Source organism: Phoca vitulina, unplaced genomic scaffold (genome assembly GCF_004348235.1).
Source record: "Phoca vitulina isolate PV1807 unplaced genomic scaffold, GSC_HSeal_1.0 scaffold88, whole genome shotgun sequence".
Classification (NCBI taxonomy): Eukaryota; Metazoa; Chordata; class Mammalia; order Carnivora; family Phocidae; genus Phoca; species Phoca vitulina.
Window position 1 is genome coordinate 1,164,430 of NW_022589791.1, and position 22,138 is coordinate 1,186,567.

Genomic DNA, 22,138 nt, shown 5'->3' on the forward strand with positions numbered 1-22,138 from the left:
TAAATAAATAAAATCTTCAAAAAAAAAATGTTTAAAAAAAAAGAGTGTTCCAGTTTGGATGATAGTTTATACAGCCCCTATTGGGGTACCGGGTGCTACTGGCCTGGTGGGACCCTGGGTACCAGGCCAGACAGACATTTCCTAACCCATCAGACTGCTGGTGTGAGCAGACACCCTCTCGGCTGATTGGGAAAAGGTCTGAATCAAGCTCATCTTGTCCTTGCTTCCAGTGGAGTTCATTAGTTTAATAATGAGATAGAGTAAATTTTTTCTCTGCATCTTCTGCCCCAGTGACTTAAGTTAGAGTCAAACTAGCTGATTGTTTCTCAAGTTGAACCAAGACAACCTTTTCAGAAAGGTCAGAGGGGCATTCAGAGGGAAAAAAAAGGTGGGATTCCTGGGGGGAAGGCTCTTCTGGAGGGGTTGTGGGCCAAGGGGGTGAGTCATGTGCGGCTTCTGCGTATGGAAGCCCCTCTACGCCCAGAACAGGGTCAGAAGTGTAAGAGGGAGGCTGTGGGGCAGAGCACGCGGAGGCTGGGGGGGACTCTGCCCCCTGCCACAGCCCTCTCTCTCCTGTCTGCTCTCCGGCCCACTCAGCTCCCTCTTTCTTCCCCTCCTAATGGGTTTGCATCAACTGGTGAGGTGACCATTCAAGCAATTAGCACGTCAGTGTGAAAACTGATGCCATTTTTATAACCCGAAAGCATAGAATGTTCTGGGGAACTATTGTGAACTCAGCACTTTGTGTTTGTTCCTTTCTATAGGAAGCCGACTTTTCCAGCAACTTACCTCTAGCTGTTCTGCTGAGGAGCTGGGTATTTGGCAGGAGTACTGCTTCTTCTGGGACAGGCACCCCTTCAGTGGTCACGGGGTGCTCCCTGGTGGAGTTGGGGTGGTGGAATGAGGGAGGGGGGCCTCCCTTGGCTCTTCCTGGCTCTGGGGGGTGATGAGTTCCCCTGCACGGGCCCCTCTTGCCGCAAACGTTGGTGGGTGAAAGCTCCTCAGCCATGGGGCTGGGGGTGCCGGGCAGGTGTGTTCTCCTCGTGCAGAGTGGCCAGGGTGGACGGGATATGGACGAAACTGGACAAGCCATCCGTCTTGCTTCATCCCTTCTAGCTCCTGCCCACTGCTCTGGAGATTCCACCTGACACCCGGGGGGCTAATGGCCCCCCAAACTATCTCTGCAGCTGGGGAGCTCCTTTCTCACCTGTCCAATGAGTAGAAGCGGCCGTTTCTGGGGTGGAAAGGATGCAGGGAGTTTTTCACACAAAAGTTAAGGTCGTGTTGTTCCCAGCGCACTTGACTTCCCTCTTCCCCTGAGCCCCGTCTCCCAACCTTTGCCACAAGTTCTGCCCCTCATAGCTCTGCAAAACCAGACTCGCCAAGGCAGGTGGCACAGGGAAAAAGAACAGTGGCCCACACACCAGGAGTTCAGAATTGCTCGGAGGAAGGCAGGACTGACAGTTTAGCTGAGGGTCGCCAGTTTTCCGTGCGGGTCAGATCCTTACCAGACAGAATGGCACACAGCATTGAACTCTGCAAGAAGGGAGCGACACCCAGACCTGGAGGAGAGGTCATGGGACAGCTGCAGTGGCACCGAGCTTTAGCAAGGAGCTGGAATGATTAACGCAATGACAAGGGCCAGTCCACATCTCACAATGGTCTTCACATACACGGAGGGGTATCGTTGGAGGGATGGCGCTCCGCTGTCCTTTGTCTTAACTAAGGATGATCCAACAGGAAATGTAATTTTAAAATTAAATTTAAAACACTAACTCGGGCCTCAGTTGTGAAGTCCTTACTCTGGCAGACCTCCCGTTGACGTCAGATGAGGTCCTGCTCGAGCAGAGCTCCAGGATCAGGTCTTGGGAGGGTTTATTTATCTAGAAAACTAATCAGAGTTGGACCTAAAACCAAGAAATTGTGGCGTATCTAGACCAGAGCCAGGAGAACAAATCCTTCTCATTTTCAGAACCTTATCGTGGCATCTCCTCACTTAGGGTTTACTGAGCACGGCAACAGCCACTCCAGCCTACTGAAATTTACTGTTTGCAGAGTGTATCTTTTTCCATCCATCTGCTTTCTGCTAATATGTGTTTGTATATTTAAACTGCATTTGTAGGGGCGCCTGGCTGGCTCAGTCAGAGGTAGCATGTGACTCTTGATGTTGGGGTCATGAGTTTGAGCCCCACGTTGGATGTGAGGGTTACTTAAATAAAAACTTGAAAAAAAATAAACTGCATTTCTAGATAGTTAACAACACAGACACACACACACATATATGTAATATATACTCCTAAAATCTCTGACAAAGCTTGCCTTTATTTGGAGTGTTTAATTCATTAATAGTTAATGTAATTATTGATACATTTGGATTTGGATCTACTATTGTATTACTTTTTTCTTGGTCTACACTATTGTTCTTTTTTCTTTTTTAGGATTTGATTGATTGATTGATTTAACAGAGAGAGAGCACAAGCAGGGGGAGCGGCGGGCAAAGGGAGAGGGAGAAGCAGGCTCCCCGCTGAGCAGGGAGCCTGACACAGGGCTTGGTCCCAGGACCCCGGGATCATGACCTGAGCCGAAGGCAGAGCTTAACCGAATGAGCCACCCAGGCGCCCCTACTCTATTGTTCTTTTTGTTCCTCCCCACTCCTCCCTTTTTTTTTTAAAGATTTTTTATTTTTAAGCAATCTCTATACCCAATGTGGGACTCGACATCACAACCTGGAGACCAAGTGTCACATACCCCACCGACTGAGCCAGCCAGGCACCCCCCTCCCCACTCCCTTTTTAATATCACTGCCATGTCTCACGTATATTTATATCTCCAGCCTGGAGATATAAATGCAGAACTCCAGACTCCTAAATTCAATCCCCTACTCAACATCTGTATCTGGATACACATCAGACCCCTCAGACTTAACATATCAAACCCAAACTCCTATCGGGCCCCCCTCTGAGACAGTGACAACTCTCTCCTTCCGGTTCTTCCACTTGCTTGGCTCTTCTTCTTTCACACTCCACATTCAACACATGCATATCCTGTCAGTCTTCTCCTCAGAATATACCCAGAAGCCACTACTCCTCACACCTCCACCTCTACCCTCCTAGACCAAGCACCACTGGGTGCCATACCGATAAGCCTCCGACTCGTCTCCCTACGGTCTGTTTTCAACACAGTGGCCAGGATTCTTTTCTTTTCTTTTTTCAAGATTTATTTATTGTTTTTTAGAGAAAGAGAGAGAGAGAGTGAGTGAGCAGGGTTGGGTAGGGGCAGAGGGAGAGGGAGAAAGAGACTCTCAGCCCCCCGACACGGGGCTGGATCCCACGACCCTGAGATCATGACCTGAGCCAAAATCAAGAGTCAGACACTTAGCCGACTGAGCCAGCCAGGCGCCCCAGAAGGGTTCTTTTTAAAGCCAAGGTAAGTTACTTCACTCCTCTGTGAAAAGTCTGCAATGACTCTCATTTTCTTAGAGTAAAAGCCAACAGGTTTGTAATCACCTAGAAGACTGCTCCCTATTATTTTTCTGTCCTTCTCTCCCTTGTTTCCCTTGTTCCCTCCATTCTAGCCACCTTTCCTCTTCTTCAAACTCAGTGTATCTCAACTTGTTTTCATTAGTGCCCCTACCAGGGGCAAAAGGGAAATGGTTTTTGAGACATCTTTCCTAATCGACCCTACCCTCACCCCATGAAATTTTAATACCAAGGATATAGCGGCGTACCTTGTATTATTGTGCTTTGCAGATATTGCATTTTTTTTTTTTTTTTTTTACAAATTGAAGGTCTGTGGCCACCCTGCATTGAGCCAGTCTATGGTATCATTTTTCCAACAGCATTTGTTCACTTCATGTCTCTGTGTCACATTTTGGTAATTCTCCCAATATTGTGAACTGTTGCATTGTTATTATATTTGTTATGATGATCTGTGATAATGACTCCCTGAAAGTTCAGATGATGGTTAGCATTCTTTAGCAATAAACTATTTTTAAATTAAGGCATGTGCATTGTTTTTTAGACACAATGCTATTGCATACTTCATAGACCACAGTATACTGTAAACATAACTTTTATAATCCCTGAGAAACAAAAAAATTCATTTGACTCACTTTATTGTGATAAATATTCGCTTTATTGTGGTTGGTCTGGAACTGAACCCACAATATCTCCGAAGTGTGCCTGCACTGTATGTATGTTTACCTACTGTCTCTGTATCTATCCTTTTATTTATTTATTTATTTACTTCTTTTTAAAGATTTTATTTTCTTAAGTAATCTCTACACCCAGCATGGGACTCAAACTTATAACCCTGAGATCGAGGGTATCATGCTCTACCAGCGGAACCAGCCAGGTGCCCCTGTGTCTGAGCTTTACACATTAAAAGATTAAGATTTTCTTCAGCCTCCAAGAATGAATTTTCATCCCCTTAGGAGGATGTTTCCCCTTTCACTATTTGCATGTAATTCTACCTCAGGGCCTTTCCACTTACTGTACCTTCTGCCCAGAAAACTCCTCTAGGCCTTACTAAGACAATCACTTTATCAGAGAGGCATCCCTTGGTCACTTGATTTTTTATTTTTAGAGAGAGCATGAGTGGAGAGGGATAGAGGGAGAAGGAGAGAGAGAATCTCAAGCAGACTTCCCACTCAGTGTGGAGCCTGACACGGGGCTTGATCTCATGACCCTGAGATCATGACCTGAGCTGAAATCAAGAGTTGGACACTTAGCCAACTGAGCCACCCAGGTGCCCCAATAAAATGATTTTTATTTATTTATTTATTTATTTATTATTTTTTAAGATTTTATTTATTTATTTGTCAGAGAGAGAGTACAAGCTGGGGGAGTGGCAAGCAGAGGGAGAAGCAGGCTCCCCACTGAGCAGGGAGCCCGACGTGGGACTCGATCCCAGGACCCTGGGATCATGACCTGAGCCGAAGGCAGACGCTTAACTGACTGGGCCACTCAGGCACCCCTGGTCACTTGATTTTAAAGCCCAGCTGCACGACTCAGGACTCCCTGTCTCCCCATCCTGCTCTGTCCTTCTCCGTAGCCCTTACTACCATCTGGTACTTGGCTGGTTTTTGTTGTCTGTCTCCCTTCTCGAGAATCTCATTTCCAGGAGGTATGTGTGCTCCCTGAGGCATCCAGATCCAGCCTGGTTCCCGGCACACAGCACGTGAACTATTCACGTTTGTTGAGTGCGCACATGCGGTGCTCAGCTGTGTGCGCCTGCCTTCGCCTGGGTGGCTCCGTCTGCCGGCGTGCCCTTTTTTCTCCTTTGTATCAGTCAAGTCCCATCCTTGCTTTAAACCTCAAATCAAGTCCCAACTTCTCCCTGGCCGCTTTTCTGGTTTTATGTCTTGAAGAATTTTATAAAGTTCTTACACCCCACACTCCTGGCAGGGGTTACAGAATTAGAATTAATTATTGAAGGCTGAACTTCTTTCCCTTTGGTCTAATCTGCTTCAAAACGATTCAGGACCCTCCTTCGGCACTCAATATTAACACTACCTTTTAGCTTCCAGAGGCACTTGGTTATTCCTAAATTTATATATGTTTATGTGCCATCAGAAGATGGGGGGGAGAAAGGGGCTCATGAGTTGAACGCGTGGCCACAAAGAAAGGAGAGAAAACCATTTAGTCTTTAGGCTGATTAACACTGTTTAAGTATGCCTTGGGTAGATTCAGTTGGCTTTGTGCTACTGGAAATAAAGAATATATTTTTTTGCTGGTTTTCATTGCATTAGATCATGTTGTTTTAACCCAAGGGCCTCAGGAAGTACATAGTAAATGGGAACACTCAATCAGATAAAACAAGTGTGCTTAAACTGAGTTATAGTTGGTTGTGCCACAAATGCTAAAGTTCAAGTTGACATTCCAGCCTGAGCTCATAATGTTATTAGCAAGGAGCCCGTAGCAGGGGGGAGGAACAGAGAGGGTATCAGACTTCAACACACACGTTGTGACTTTTGTTACTTTAAAAGAAAATGAACTTTGTGATAACCTAACTCCTTTGTGTTTATTCATTTTCTCGCGTGTTCAAAGGTCGATTCTGGGTAGGACAGCAAGTGTCCATATGTTTCGCCAAATAGACCATTTGTTTGGTGGGCCTCCTCTGATGGGATAGAAATGTCTTGGGGAAAATCACTCTCCAACCCTGCTGCCCCCCATCTCAGCTCTCCAGTGCTGATGGACTGAGGTGCCGATGGATTGGCCTGCAGCGGGAGTGGGGCCTGCAGCCTAGTACCCTTCTACCCCACCTGTGGGCAGCATTTGGCATTATTTGTATGTTGTTTGTCAGCAACCCAGGGAACATGAGCAGTGAGTCTGGAGCATCTCAATTTAAAGAGTAAGCAAAACGAGGGGCGCCTGGCTGCTCAGTTGGTAGAGCGTGTGACTCTGCATCTCGGGGTCATGAGTTCAAGCCCCAGGTTGGCATGGAGATTACTTAAAAAAACAAAAACAAAAACAAAAACAAAAACAAGAGCAAGTAATATTAAAATGTTGCCTCTAGGGGCACCTGGGTGGCTCAGTTGGTTGGGCTGCCTTCGGCTCAGGTCATGATCCCAGGGTCCTGGGATCAGGCCCCGCATCGGGCTCCTTCTCCCTCTCCCTCTGTGCTCCCCTGCTTGTGCTCTCTCTCTCTCAAATAAATAAATAAAACCTTAAAAAAAATAAAATAAAATGTTGCCTCTGGAACAAACTGAGTCCCAGCAATAGAACCATGTTTGGGCGGCTGGACCCTTCAGGTGGCTGTGGCAGCCTTTGGGTGTAATTACGAGGAGAAGTCAGTACACAGTGTCTTCCTAGGTGTTCTTCCTTCATCCTCATTCTCCTGTACATGGTCTAAACTCAGACATTGGTCCCTTAGAATACTAGTCATTAATCTTCACAGCTTACAAAACAGTGTCTTTGGTTACATTTTAGCTAATCCTCACAACACTTCTAGGAGGTAGGAACTACCATCACAACCTCTGTTTGGTAGGTGAGGAAATGGAGGGGAGTAGACGAGGCATTTAGGCAGGGAGCATATTTTGGCATCATTTCTTACATCATATAACCTGGACAATACGTAGATTCTGGCCAAGGTTTTGGTTGTAAGACCAGAAAGCCCAACTCAGTGCCGTGGTGGTTGGGGGCTCCCCATGGGTCAGCATCTACTCCCCGTGTCCCAGCCCCAGCTCTCAGCACCACTGACAAGGGGTGCAGGACTCTGCTCTGGGCTGAGCCTTTCAGGGTAAATGAGCAAGGTTTTTAATCTCTTTTACAAAAGCTCAATTCCAAAAGTTCCTCTTTCCCAATAAAACAAGCGCAGTTGAATCACTGTAACAGTCCATTTGTCCTCCAGTGGAAACATTTAACATGATTGGTGATTTTTTTTGTTCCTTTATCCCAAAAAGTAGGCCCAAATTCCCTAGAGCTGCACTGGAGTGTTCAGGAGGAAAGACTCTTCTCAGTCAGGGCTCCCAGAAGGGGTGATGGAGGGCGAGCCCGACATACCACTTCCATCACGCTATTTGGGAAATTCATCGTTGTGGATGATGACGGGCTGCCTACAGAGGAGAGTGGCCTCATTCTATCTGCTTGCAGCCATCACGTTATATTCCTGGTCTGCCAACAATCTCCAAGGACTTGCTGTTAACTCCATTAACTTAAGCCAGAAAGGAATCGAGAACATAATCAGAGACATTAAAAATCAAAGCTGAGAGCTAAGCATTGGAAGTTACCTTTTGATGATGTTATCCAGGGAGTCCTTGTCTAGGACATCCGGCTGGGCAGAAGAATTACGTGGTACTTCTAACGCAGATGACTGAAATGCAATGCAAATTCACTCACTGATGCACTCGACTGGTGGGAAGCCACACTCTAGTGCAAGAGTAAGGGCTTCTAGCTAAGGGTTCTATTGCGTTATGACAACGGAGCGCGAGAAAACAGCTTTCTGAATAATATGCCTTTGCATGCATTAAGATGATACCTAATTAGCACTTCAAGGAAATAATTACTTGGTTAGAAACAGTGCTCCCATTACCAGGAAGAGTATACTCAAGGCCAGCTTGGCAAAGTACGAAGGACACAGAAGACTCGAAACCTTTGGGTGAACTATTGTCCTGGTGCTGGCAGAGCAGGTTTATCTCTCTGGGCCATACGTCAGCGTGTCTTCTGGAGCCTGGGTCCTCGATGCTCCTGGATGGCGCTAGGTCAGAGGTTCTCAAACTGTGGTCTCCCATCAGCAGCATCAATGCCACCTGGGAATGTAGTAGAAATGCAAATTCTCAGGCCCCACCTCAGACCTCTTGAGTCAGGCACTCTGGGGGAGGAGCCCATTAATCTGTTTTAACAAGCCTTCCAGATGATTCTGACGCTTGCTCAAGTTGGAGAACCACTGAACGAGCGCTTGGAGTCTCTGCAGAAACCAAGAACAAGGGCCCCTTTAACAGCCTATTATTCATCCTCCACAATATGAGCAGGCAGTACAAAGCAGTCTTAGAATTCGAGCCAGGAGGGACTCGAGAAGACATTTTTCAGGTTGGTTCATCCTGTGGCCAAGGATTCTGCAGCCCCAAGGGGTCAAGTGAGATCTGACCACAAACCAGGCCAAGAATTGGTGTCAGGATGACTCAGTCCTCCGTCCCACTGCTCTCTTGCATCCAGATCACAAATACCATGCCGTTGCTACTCGAAGAAGGGGGTACAGCACGGAGGAGAAATACCAGGTGAAGAAGCTGGGCTTGGTTAGACCCTGGCCCCTCTAGCCCAGAGGGCAGGACTCCCAGGGAAGTCAGGCTACCTTCCTTGCTCTTGGTCTGGAAGATGACGTTCTCTCTCCAGGTTCTCCGTGATTGGTGGGTCATCTATCCATTGTCCTCAAAACAGATGTTGGGTATGGATTTCAGGAGCCCTGAGGTGTCTCTTCCATGCAAGCCACTTCCCTGATTGGTGTGAACATTCTGGTTGGTGTGAAGGCTGTGATCCCTCGTTGTTTCTGCTTCTACACCTAATGAGCACTGAGGGTCAGGGGCAGGGAATTCGCATAGCTCATTTCCACAGGGAAAGGCCAAAGTCTGAGCAGAAGGAGCCCGCAGATAAAATCAGGCATCAGGGCAAACACTCACTGACAGTTGTCTGGGCAGGTTGCTTCCTGTAACAAAGACGGCCATCCAAGACTGACCCCAAAACTCGTTCCCAGCAATCCTGACTTCGGGATCATCGGAACCCAGAGAGCTTTGGGAGTGGCAGGGATTTGACCCACTCGTCAACTGTCCTTGTTCTCAGCAGTAAAATCTCTCTCTCTCTCTCTCTTCTCCTTTTTTCTTTCTCCCTCAAATTACTCCATTTGTCAAGAGATAATTTTACCTTATAATGTTGCCAACCTGTTTCTAAGGAACCCGTAGCTCAGAACACTAACAATTTCCTTCCATATCTTTGTTCAAGGAGAAACTGACCGACTGTGGTTTACCAGTGAATGCAATGGCCCACCACACCTTCCCACCTCCCCACTGGGCCAGAAGGTGAGCGCCCTGAGCGCAGAGTGTCGGTGCCTCTGCTGTGACACCTGGAGAGCTCTCACGCCTCCTCTCAGTCTCCTCAGCTGTAAAATCAGAGACGGAAGTGATTATTTCCATGATTTAATTTAAAAAGTGGCTGACATGGCCTCACCTAGCTCTTAGCACACAGAGGAACTGTTTGATTAATTTGATCAGTCTAGACTGGCAACTCATGTGAAGTTGGAGGCGGAATTATCCTGTTAGTCTTTTGGCTTTGATCTTGACCTGAATGAGAGTCAGATTTTCATGCCACATGGCGGGAGGAGGGGGGAACGGAGTTCCAGAGGAGCTTCATACAATACTGCCGTGCGTGGTTCTGGGGGGAATGTCAGTCGCCCATCTTTTGGTGTTATGTGGATCAGGAAAGGAGGGGATCTTTGTTTCACTCCTCTGTGTGGAGGTTTTCTGTTTGTTTGCTTTGTAAAGTTGAAACTGGCCCCAAACAGTCTGTGGATTTGGAGAAACAATGAACACATTTAGACTTTAGGGATTAGGGGTAATTCTCTGCGGTGGTTCTGTTCAGTTAACACATTTCCATTCAAAAATGCTGAAAACCAAGAAATAAACCTTTGAGAATATGAGCTCCTCCTTGGGAAGAGTCCTGGCTTGCTGGTGGGTGACACAGACACTCTCAGGCAAGGGTGTTTTGTTTAGAACAATGGTCACTGTTGTACTCCACGGCATACCTGGACCTGCTACCAGAACCTTCTCCTGGCCTTACGCACAGAGAGAAGCTTGTTCCTTATTGTCCAAAGCCCTAAGAAGATTCTGGCAACAGGGCTCACAGCCCTCTTCCTGATGTCACGGCCCGACTTTGAGACCCGGTCATTAAAATATTGACTTTAAATTTTCCCTGTGATGACCTTGCTACTTGTACCAACAGCAAATCCCGGCAGCCGGCTTCCCCGCTGGTTACTGCTTCCCTGCCACCACATGAGGGCGAGAAAGTCATGCCGCAGGTCAGCTCCCTTCTGCGGGGGATGTCCACCCGGCAGAGGAGGAGGCTCCAGGCTGCAAAGACGAATGCATTATGTTCTCTGAAAAATAAAAGTGATAATAGATGTGAATGCACTAGTGTTGGCTTAGGGAAGTAGGATTAGCCTGGTGGGGCTTTTTTTTTTAACATAATTTTTCTCCAGAGAAGAATGCTTTAAGTAACTTTAATGATACGTGTGTAAGAATGCAAACGTGTGCTGAGAGAGGGAGTCTGATATTTGGAGCAGAAACCCTATTCCCAGTGCTGCCACTCTTGCTTCAGGACCTTGTGAGGTGCAGGACATTTAGGAAGGATTTGGGGGAGGATAGGGCTTTGAAGAGCAACAGAGACACTAGGCTGGGTTATGGTGACTCTATTCCTGGTTTTGGGGTCCAGTTCCAGGCACACCTCCAGGGGTACTTATCAAGGAACTTAAAACAATGTGTTAGCAAAAGCTGGCCAAATAAACTACAATTACATCATGAAGAAAGACAGGAGGGGCACCTGCCTGGCTCAGTTGGAAGAGCGTGTAACTCTTAATCTCCAAGTCGTGAGTTCGAACTCCATGTTGGGTGTAAAGAGTACTTAAATGAATAAATAAATAAAACCTTAAAGAAAAAGACAGGAGACCTATGTGGGTTCTCTTCCTCTTTCTCTCTCCCTCTTCTACCTCCTTTTGGCGTCAGGAATGATAATATGAGATGAAGTAACTCGGGAGGAAGGTCGTTAGGCCATGCCAAGAAGAATTCGGCTTTATTCCCATTGAAAGTTAAATCTGTCCAGTTGTTGACTGAAAGAAGATGGGCAGGGGGCATTGTTTAGACACTTGTCAGGAAAGGGATATAGAATGCCTTTTGGTGACATGCACGACGGCTGGGAGAATCTGTATCAGTTTAAAATGCTTTTGAGATTTTCTCCTTGATCTTGTATGGCTCCCAGACTTGAATTAAGACCCCTCTTATCAGCTGTCTTCAGGTGGGCCATCTGCCCTTTGCAGCACCAGCTAGAATTTCCTGCCCGTGAACCAGTCCTGCTAGGTTTGGAAGGGCTGGGTCACAGGACTGTGACTGGCCCATCATAGGGTCATTTTGTAAATTAGAAAGAGGCCCCCCTGTCAGGCAATCATGGCCAGGTCCAGGGTACATGGCCGGTTCTGAGAGTTACAGCTGGACCTCAGCCCTCACGCACCCCCTCAGCTGGACATCGGTCTTGAACAGCTCAGGGCGGCCTGCGTTGACTTGTAGGTCCTTACTCCTTAGGTGAGTTCCAATGCCCGGCATTTTTCCTGCTACTGGAAAATGACACAGCACTGTCGTCTTGAATATTAAAGGAAATAATAACTAGAAGCTGTAGCTGTAATTATAGCATCTCAGTGTTGAAAGGGACTTTAAAGAGTCACCTGCTCCAACAATTATTTCCCATACCCATCCCTGGATTTCACCTAAGTGCTTGAGAGCCACAGCCCCCCCCCCCCCCCCCCCCCCCCCCGGGCCACCTGTTCGGCCTCCAGGTGCATTATTGCCGGGAAGTTCTTCCTTATTTTAACTCTGCCTGACAACTTTTAGCTGGCGTAGCTGGTACCCACTGGTCCTTGTTGTGCCCTCTGCAATTATACAAGCAAGCCTTTTTTTTTTTTTTTTTTAAATCACTGAAAGTCTTTCCTTCACCTGTAATGTTAAACGTGGTATTAAGTGCCATTACCTACCTGATCGCTCTATTTCATCAAAGACTTTTCCAGGTGCTATACTCTGCATTGAGCTCACCAGTCCCAGATGGTCCAATCAGTGCCATCCCCAGGAGAACAGGTCATCATTTTGAGCTGGACTCCATGTATGAGCACCAAGTCGCCCTGTCAAATACTTGTGCTATTGTTCCCATCTGTTTTTAAGAAACAAACCTTCTAAAGGATAGATTGGTCACGTGGCTGCTTTTTGAAGCCTTCTTAAAAGGCCTTCTTGAAAAGTAGTAACTTTATTTGACTTGATAGAGAAGGTAATGTCACTTGCTCTTTTCGACCCGGATTTCATTTTTGAGGCTGTCTTTCACAGAACCTGGAAATGATCTTAGAGATCACTCTACTGGTCACATCTGATCGGTGACAATACAGGTCTGGAGAGATGGAATGATATTTGGCCAAATCAAACACTGGTCCTTTCCCCTACGTTTATCTATTTTGTTTCCCACGTGGCTTATTTTGAAGACCCCGCTTACGTTCCCGAGTTAAGGGGGGAAGGGAAACGGGGTGATGGTTGTGATGGAGGGGTAAGACAGAACTGCAGCCTGAACAGACACACAAGGGCACAAGGACAGCGTTGTTTCTAGCTCCTACCGACTCTAGCCGTGGAGGGGGCGGGTGTGTGTGTTGTGAATGGATCTGTCCACACCAGAAGGGTCTGCCCCCTTGTTTTACTTTGGGACCAGTCAGTGTCGCTGGACTAGTCACAAGTGAGAGTGGCGGCGGGGCGAGGCCGAGGAGCGCTGGGGCGAGCCGGGCAGGTGAGTCAGGCAGGTGAGCGCGGCGGGCGGCGCGCACCTGAACTTGAGCGCGGTGCAGCTGGGGAGCGGCCGAGCCACGCGGGCGGGGCGGGGCCCAGAAAGCCCCCCCCGAGGGCGTGGACTCGGCGCGGGAGGAGCCGAGCGCGGGTGCGGATGCGTCTGGGTCGGGCCGAATGATGTAAAACAGAGCGGAGCTCCTTGGCGCCTCGGCACCATTACCTTCAATTATAATAATTGGTGCCTCTCTGCAGCGTTTGCTTTCCCCCGAGGGATCTCTCGCTCGGTCTCATTGTTTCTCCGCCTCGCTCTCTCGCTCTCGGGCCCCATCCGTCCGCCTTGGTCCGCCACTCCCAGCCTCGCCCTCCCCTCTCTCCATCTTCTCTTTCCGGACGTTCTCCCTGCCGGGGGTGGGGGGTGGGGGGTGGGGGCGGAGGTTGGGAGCTTGGGGGGTAGGCGGTTGCTGCCTAGAACCTATACGAATATCCCATTGATTGGTCTGACGTGGAGCTGCTGCTCTATTTTCAACGGGAACTTAAAGGGGCTTGCCTCTGCGTTCATTTTATACTTAAACTAGTACGTCCAGGTACCTCTCCGCTTCCATTCCCATAAGCCGGGATCCAGTAAAAATGTGTGGAGCCTGGAGTTAACTTTACCGAAGCTTCCTGGATCTGTCAATGTGGAAGATTCCCTCTTGGCGACCACCCATCCCCATCTCCTTCTCTATCTCCTGACTCTTGCTGGACTTTGGCTGACTGTTGGAAACAAAAAGATTTTGGACCTGAAGAAGCTTTGGCTATATTACCCCTTTGGTCATTACCCCTGACCAAAAAAAAAAAAAGATTAAAAATAAAACCATAGGCTCTTTTCTCTGCATTACCTGCATCAATCAGGGGCCAGAACTCACCTATTTCCAGAAAAACTGTGCAGGTCTTCACAGGATGACTTGAAGGATTAGGAGAAAAGGAATGTCACACACACACACACACACACACACACCCGCCTGCCTGCCCTTTCTACAAAGCTTTGTTAAAATTAGGCAGTCACCTAAAAGAAGGAAGGCAGGATTATAAGCATTGTGAGGGCAAGGAGCCTCTTCAGTAATCCTACTGATGACCCATAAAAAAGAGTATGGCTCATGAGTACAGTTCATGGCAAATACATCCATGTTCAATCAGGATTTTATTGGGAAATGCTTCTCTCTGACAGTGAGTAAGCAACATCACACTTCTTTGAAAAATGCTATTGAATTGGAGATGGGTAACCTTTTAAAGGAGTCCTTTACAGGGTAGGAGATACTTCTGGGGTTTCCCAGAGGACTAGGGGCAGGAATTCTGGCTCTTCCTTTAGTGAGCAGCTCCATTTCTTGCCTAATGATAAGTTAGCCAACCAATTTGTCTCTGCTGATTCTTGGACTACCCACCCGTCATGAGAGCTAACCTGTGTTGGCAAGATTCATGCTGTGTTTAGAGAGATATCATCACCCTGCCAAGACTGGATTGGCAGTGGCCTTCTTTCTGCTTCAAATGATCAGCTCTGGAGAGAAGAAAATCCTGAAGCCAGCTGAGGAGTCCTGAAGCTACCATAAATCTGTTTGGATGATTAAAAACCAGATTTGGATAAGCTCACTGTTTCTAAGGAAAATCATCTAACGTTTCTGTAGGGGTTCACCATTAACATGCTGATCTCATATTACTCCCTTAGCAATCTCTGAGACAGCCAGGCCACCCAGCACTCTCGTCCTTGTTTTATGGGAGAGGAAAGGGGCACCGAGGGGACAATGGATTTGCTGGGGACAACACGCTGAGTGGTGGAGCGTGGATACAAATTCAGTTCTCATCTCCAGGTGGATCGTTGTTTCCTCATCGACAAAGTTCGAGCGTATCCATTCAGAATTCCTTTGTTGACCTTAATTCCTTAAAAAAGAAAATTGATTCTGGATGACACTGTGAAAGGCATCAAAGGGAATAGAAAGCATAATAGAGGTATTTTCTGGTCTTTATTTATAATCTCTTTGAATAGCCAGAATGAAAAGGGAAGTAGAGTAACCATGTTAACAATGCTGCTTCTTTAGAAAACTCTTTTTATGTTCCTGTGATTTTATGAGGAATAGCTAAGTGGTAGGGCATGGGGCAGTGGGGGTGGGGGAGCTCTAAGGAAGCAAGTGACTATTTTGGCTTTTTGGTTGAAAGTTGATGAATTTTGTTCACATATTACATACAGACTGCTAAGCAATGTCATTTGCTCATAGACATGTAGGCACCTTGGCCTTGAACATCCAAACTACATGTGTGGGGAAAGCTAGGTAATTATTCATCCCAAATACCCATCTTTCTCAGGAAATTGATAAAAAAGCTTTTTTCGCTCAGTCGGTTAAGTGTCTGCCTTTGGCTCAGGTCATGATCTTGGGGTCTTGGGATCGAGCCCCGCATCAGGCTCCTTACTCAGCGTGGAGTCTGCTTCTCCCTCTTCCTCTGCCCCTTCCCCTGGCTTGTGCCCTCTTTCTCAAATAAATAGAAAAAATCTTTTAAAAAAATTTTAAAAAGCTCTTTTCGTTGCTGTAGTCAACTAAAAAAGACAGGATATTCAAGATTGTTGTATATTAAAAATAATCCAAAAGTTCCAAGTGGGCCTGCTGTCCTGGCTCTGGAAAGGTTCTGAGTCTTTGGTCTGTAGAGATGGGCTGTCTTCATTTGGTCACATGAAGTTTATTTTTGATGACAGCAAAGAGTCAAGTGAGAAATTCACACTAAATTAATAATTTAAAGGGACTCAGTAATACTTTTTCATAGGTGAGGTAAACTTTGGGTCTGTGTAGCCTATATGTCTATAGTAAGAGCATATCTATATTATGCTTTACGCTACTGGCCTGCCCTCACTTCCTGGTCTTCCTGGCCCGCAACCGGGATGAGGGCCAGCGGGCACAGTTTAGATCAGCCAGGAACGCTACCCTAGCTGAACAGACCACAGGCTGAATAGCAGCCTGTGTAACTTGCATGTCAGACTCGCTTAGGAATTGGCAACCGGGAAGCCAGAGGGCCGAGGTGGTCTGCCATAGGGACGGAAGGCAAAACCATCTCTTGAGCATGGCCTCTATGTAAAGGGTGCTTATGACTGGATAAAAGCAAGCAGAAGATCTGTCAGAGCAAAATCCAGAGCTAAGGACAGGATGCCAGCTCTCGGGGAGAGAGGTGAGAAGAAGAGACAACCCTAAGGACAAGAGACCCCAATCTTCTCATTTCCAGTTCCAAGGAGGCTGGCTTCCCAGCAAGATAAGTAATGCTTATTGAGTCCCGATTAGCTGTATCCTTACAATAAGCCTATTGTCTCTGTATAAGAAACCCCTCCTAAATTAACTAATCTTGAGTGGATCTCTCTTTCTTTTAATTAAACAAGCCTGACTGAACTGTGTACTATAAATATGTATATTTTATTTTATTTATTTTTAAAGATTTTATTTTTTAAGTAGTCTCTACACCCAATGTGGGGCTCGAACTCACAACCCTGAGACCAAGAGTCGCACGTTGCACCAGCTGAGCCAGCCAGGTGCCCCAAATGAGCATATTTTAAATGATGTCTTTGAGATGCTAGGCTAAAAATATAGGTAAATGACATTAAACTATGAATGGGACAGTGGAGAGTGATTTGTTTTTAAACAAATTCACAGCAGAATGGGAGCTTGTTTGTTAGGTGGCCAAATGGAACGAAGGAAGATTACTGAATGTGGGGGCAAACCCATTATAAGTTCTTCCCTTAATATCAAGGAGAAGAACAAGAACTGTGTTCACCGATGGTCTCATTCAGTGCAACCCTGTAGCTCTCTCCAAAACCTCTGCCCATAGAATACATTTCACTGCAATGCATTCAATATTAGAAGATATGTTCATTTGGCTGGCATTTCATTCTATGGGTTGAACCCATGCATCAGATTTAATGTGTATCTGGATACTTTGTAAATGGTAAGACAAATAATGTATAGCTAATTATTTCCTCAGAAATTATTACAGAATAAAAACAGTGGCATTGACAAAAACGCAATGGCAAATAGAAGTAATTTCAAAGTTCCACTGTGAAAGACCTCTTCTGTTCTGTCAGGTTTGTTTGGAAGATCCAGTATTAGACGAGAAAAGCTTTAGGATAAGAAGTCACTATGGGACCAGCAAAGGAAGAAGAGTGGGTAGAAGCAGAACAGCAGAAAACTCTGGCAGATTTTGGGCAGTGGAAAAGGATGCATGGTTTCAGTCAATTTCAAGCTAGAGTCTAAATGTTTGGCTGTCTAATGAAACTATCAAAGCTTCTGAATTTCAGTGGTTTGAATGTGAACATTTTTTTTTAATCCAAAAGAACACAAGCAAAGTATCATCAGCTAAGGAGATAGAACTCAAAAATACTGTTCCTTGCATTACTGAACAGCATTCTGGGTCAAGGACGTTCCTTTAAGTAGGGATTTGTTTAAAGTAATTTTTCTGCTTTAAAGGGTTGATTTATCATTTTAGTTAAAAGAACAAAAGGAATCAAACTGGTTATTTGACATAGGTAGGCAAAACTAGCAGGTTATTGAAAAATTTCTAAAAGTTCTACTGGCTTAATTACATCAACATAACTGAATAGAACAAAGGCTATAGCTTATGGTCAAGGATCATACAGAATATATTTGATGCTATTGGATTATAAATAATACTCATTGTTAAATTCATAAAGTAATGTACTTTAACCAGGGACATTTCTTTCTGTATTCTAAACTTAGTTGCTTTAAAAATTCTTTTTTTTTTTTTAAGATGTATTTATTTATTTGAGGGCGGGAGGGGCAGAGGGAGAGGAGGGAGAGAATGCCAAGCAGACTTCACACTGAGCGTGGAGCCCATCCCGGGGCTTGATCCTACAACCCTGAGATCCCAACCTGAGCTGAAATCAAGAGTTGGACGCTTAACCCGACTGAGCCACCTAGGTGCCCCAAGTTGCTTTAAAAATTCTTTTTTTTTTTTCAAGATTTGATTTATTTATTTGACAGAGAGAGATACAGCGAGAAAAGGAACACAAGCAGGGGAGTGGGAGAGGGAGAAGCAGGCTTTCCGTGGAGCAGGATGTGGGGCTCGATCCCAGGACCCTGGGATCATGACCTGAGCCGAAGGCAGACGCTTAACGACTGAGCCACCCAGGTGCTCCTGCTTTAAAAATTCTTAAGAAAACCTCAAGCTAACAGATACTGCAGGGTTTATTTGTAAGACCCCATAGCATTTTTGCTAACCTGTGGGAGGATGGGCATTTTGGAATGTGACCTTCAGTCTTTTTTCTAGGTCCTATCACACTACCTCCCAGACTCTGCAGTCAGTTCATTTTGGAAAAAAAAGAAAAAACACCCCCCCCCCAAAAAAAACCCCACTTCACTAGATAGCCATTCCTTTAGGCTGGACTAATCTCTCACCTCTGACTTTATTCCAATGAAAAGAAATTTTCAGTTCTGAACTCCTAACTTCTACTGAGAACAAATGACTTTTTAAAAAAGCTGCTACTGGGAATTCAAAGTGTTACCTAACCTCTGTGGATTGTTAGTTGGTAGAAGATTTGTGTAACAGGCAGAAATGTTAGATTCTATCCCTAGACCGTAAGAGTTGCTTGTATGCGAGCCAGGAACTTGAACACAACTGTTTCTCTCCGAACAAAATGTACCAAGAATTATTTTTCATCTGCATTGTGAAGAGAGAGGCATTGCTGAAAATGGGGATCACATATAACTTTGGGAAACAACAGCATTATTTGAGTAGGCAGAGATTGGTATTTATATCTTTGTTAACAAAATGGGTTGGACATAAACCACCCCCCCCCTTTTTTTTGCTATTTATAAAAAAAAATAAAATTTAGAAAGTTATTCTGTGGTGTAGAGCAACCAGAAAAATATGTCATAGGGGCGTGTTGTGATTATATATGTTATATATATATAATATATATCCATATATGTCCAAGGATAAAACATATCTAGAATACTCTTTGAAGGTAATAATATTAAACTATTATAATGTTTAATTATTTCAGTTTGTTAGGCCTAGAATCAGCGTTCTGTTCTTAGGTACGCATAGCTGGTTCTAGCTTATACATTCAGAATTCCCTTCATAAGAGTAAAAAGAATTTTGGTCATTGATTTCCTTTCTTAATTTAAATTTCCAAAAGACACTAGCTTTTACTATTTTCTCTTCTACTTACCAACCTATGTGTAGGAAAGTAATAACTGAATTAGGTGCAAAACGCAAGTAAAATTCTGTACAGAAGCAATTTCCTAGAGTCTTAAATTAAAATTGTTACCTATTCTTTCAACTATCAATATGGCCTCATAATTGACATATTATCCATAAACCAATTTTGACTTTCCATATTGATTTAAACACTCTCATTCACTTAGTTGAAAAGTCCATGTCTGCTCCAAAACCATTAGACAAAGTACAGACTTGTTTCTCTTAAAACTAATTTCTGGCCATTTAAAAAGTCTGCCCATTAAACTAATAATAAAAACAAAAGAGTTGAAATCACTGTCTGAAGAATGGATCGTAAGTTCTTATTCTGAATTGTGTTTGGAACAAAAAACTACACCCTGGAATGATAAAAATCAAAATTAATTCAATAAAATACAAGTATCATAGTTCTGATCCTTTGGGTTGAAAGTAAAAGAACCTTAAGTAAAAAGGGGAACTTATCAAGGTGCCTGAGTTAACCTTATTTTAAGGAACTGAAGGACCCGAAGTGACACCAAGTGACTGGAAATCCATTTGGACTTATACCTTTGTCGTTTTTCTCTCTCTTTGCAGACAGGTGGACTCCGAATTTGAACGGCACCTGTGAATTGACCTTTACAGATTGACGGCATCTCTGGCCAACCATCCAGAAGAGAGCACTTCATTGGCCCAACCAGGGTCATGTGACTACCTATGGGCAGAGAGGCTGAGGCCCCCAGTCAGAGAAAGCAGATGTTCCTCTGAAGTGGGCTGGGAGGGCACTCAGAAAGTGTTTACTGCAATACAACTTTCATCAATACATCCCCCTAGACTGCCTTCCGTTAAACAAGTATTTATCTGCATTACAGGTAAATATCATTATTTTCTGATACATCTCTGCCTGCTCCTTGCTTCTCATTTTATGCTCCAGCAACCAAGAATTGCTTGCAGTCCCATCTCCCCATCCCGTACTGACCACCCACATCCCCCAACACAATCAATAAATGTCCCACCTAGTTTCCTGTGGTCCTCTATGCTTGTAATGGTCTCCTGGCGATTCTCTTTGTTCTTTAGGAGTCATGCCGGATGTCACTGCTTCCTCCAGCAGATCTTCCAGACTTCCATACCTTCCTGGGCTAGTTATCTCTTCTTTCTGTATGCATCATAACATTGTGCACATAAATCTCTATCATCGTCCCACACCATTGTTTGTGATTTACTGTTTAGGTCCTGACATCTTTACAGCCCCAGACAGAGTCTGGCCTATAGTGGGCGCTTGGAGATAGGTGAATGAACATACTCTAAAAGTTTCCTTTTAGCTAATAATTGACTCTCTAGAGTTAAAAAAGAGTGTGTCATTACGTGAGAAGTATTGTCTGCAGGAGCCCCTTAGAACTGTTAACTTGTCAAAGAATTAGATGTCAGGAAGTTCTAATCAAAGTCCTCCTCAGGACCAAGGGTCAGCCCACCACTTGAGAGAGTCTGCTCTTTACCTGGTGCCCTAACCAGTTTAACTTCCTCTTAAAACGTCTGCTGGGTGTGCTCTCCCATCCTTTTAGATGCAATTTTGATCTAGTGAAGTAATGGGCAGAGCATCAATTTATGACATTATTTTCTTTTTTCTGCATATAAACATTTTTTAAAGGCGATTTCATTAACTATATCCTGTGTCCTCTGCGGACTTTCAACTTTAATTTATAGGGTTTTTTTCTTAGCCTCAAAGCTCATTGCTGTACCATGGTCCTAAAGCATTTGACTTTACATTTCCCACCTTAGCATTAAATGCTTTTCTTTCTCTCCCTGCCACCCCTTGACATTTTATCAGGTAGGGAAATGTTGGCTGATCCTAAAAGGAAATTTCTCAAATTGACTTTTGTTAGTCTCAGGTTATGGGAGGAAGGGATACAAGAGCAGTCCCTCAGGTAAGAGTTTTAAGTTGAATTTTACCTCCAAAACATAAAAATAAAAAAAAAAAAAAAACAACAGCAAAACCTCCAGGACTGCCTTTGGGTACGTTGGGGGCCGGCAGCCCTGCAAGTTCTAATAAATGAATTAGTATCTCAGAAAGGAGATCACTGCGGGGCTGATATTGATCAGGGTCAGCCGGTGTGTTTGCCTGCGATTGTTTGGGGGGTGGTTAATTGAGTGTCAGTCTCGGCCTGTGTCGTCTCGCTGGCGCCGGGTGCTTTTGGATTTGCTAATTTTCGTTAAGTGTCTCTAGCCGGCTACTCGTCCCCTGTCTACCCAGGAGAACTTAGCGGCTCCCACTGATCAACAGTCTGTCTGTCTGGGCTTTATTGATCACAGGGAGGGCGGCTGGAGGCGGATGCGCTGAGGCGGGGCGGGGGTGGGGGAAGGCTGAAAGCAGACCCCAGCCCCCGGCCGCCCCCCTTCCGGGCTCCCGACGGAACCCCCTCCTAGGCCACACGCGAGCGGGCAGGGCTCGGCAGGGGCGCCTTGGCAGATGGCGCACGCCGGGGGACCGCCACTTGTCCGTGGGGTTCCTAAAGCGCGCAGCGTGGCCCGGGAAGGCTTCCGCAAGCGACCCCTCGGTCCCCCGCGTGTTTCGGGGGCAACAAAAAAGTAGCCACGGGCTGGGGACGCCGGCCCAAGTCTGAGTTGTGAGGGTCCCGGAGGCGAGTGCCAGAGACCCGGCGGCCGGGATCGACCCGCGCCTCGCGCAGGTCACGGACGCGCAGGCCTCCGCGAGGGGGAGCGCCGGAGACAGCAGCCTCCCCGCCCGCGGCCCCAGACGCCGGCGCCGCTAGGAGCCGCGGGGCAAGTCCCTCCCGGCCCCCCTCTGGGCCCGCCTCCTGGCTGCGGAGATGATTGACTGGAGCCTGACGGCCAATCGGACGGCGCTGGCGCTGCCGGGGCGGGGCCGGGGGCGGGGTGGTGTCTGGCCGGCTCCTGGCG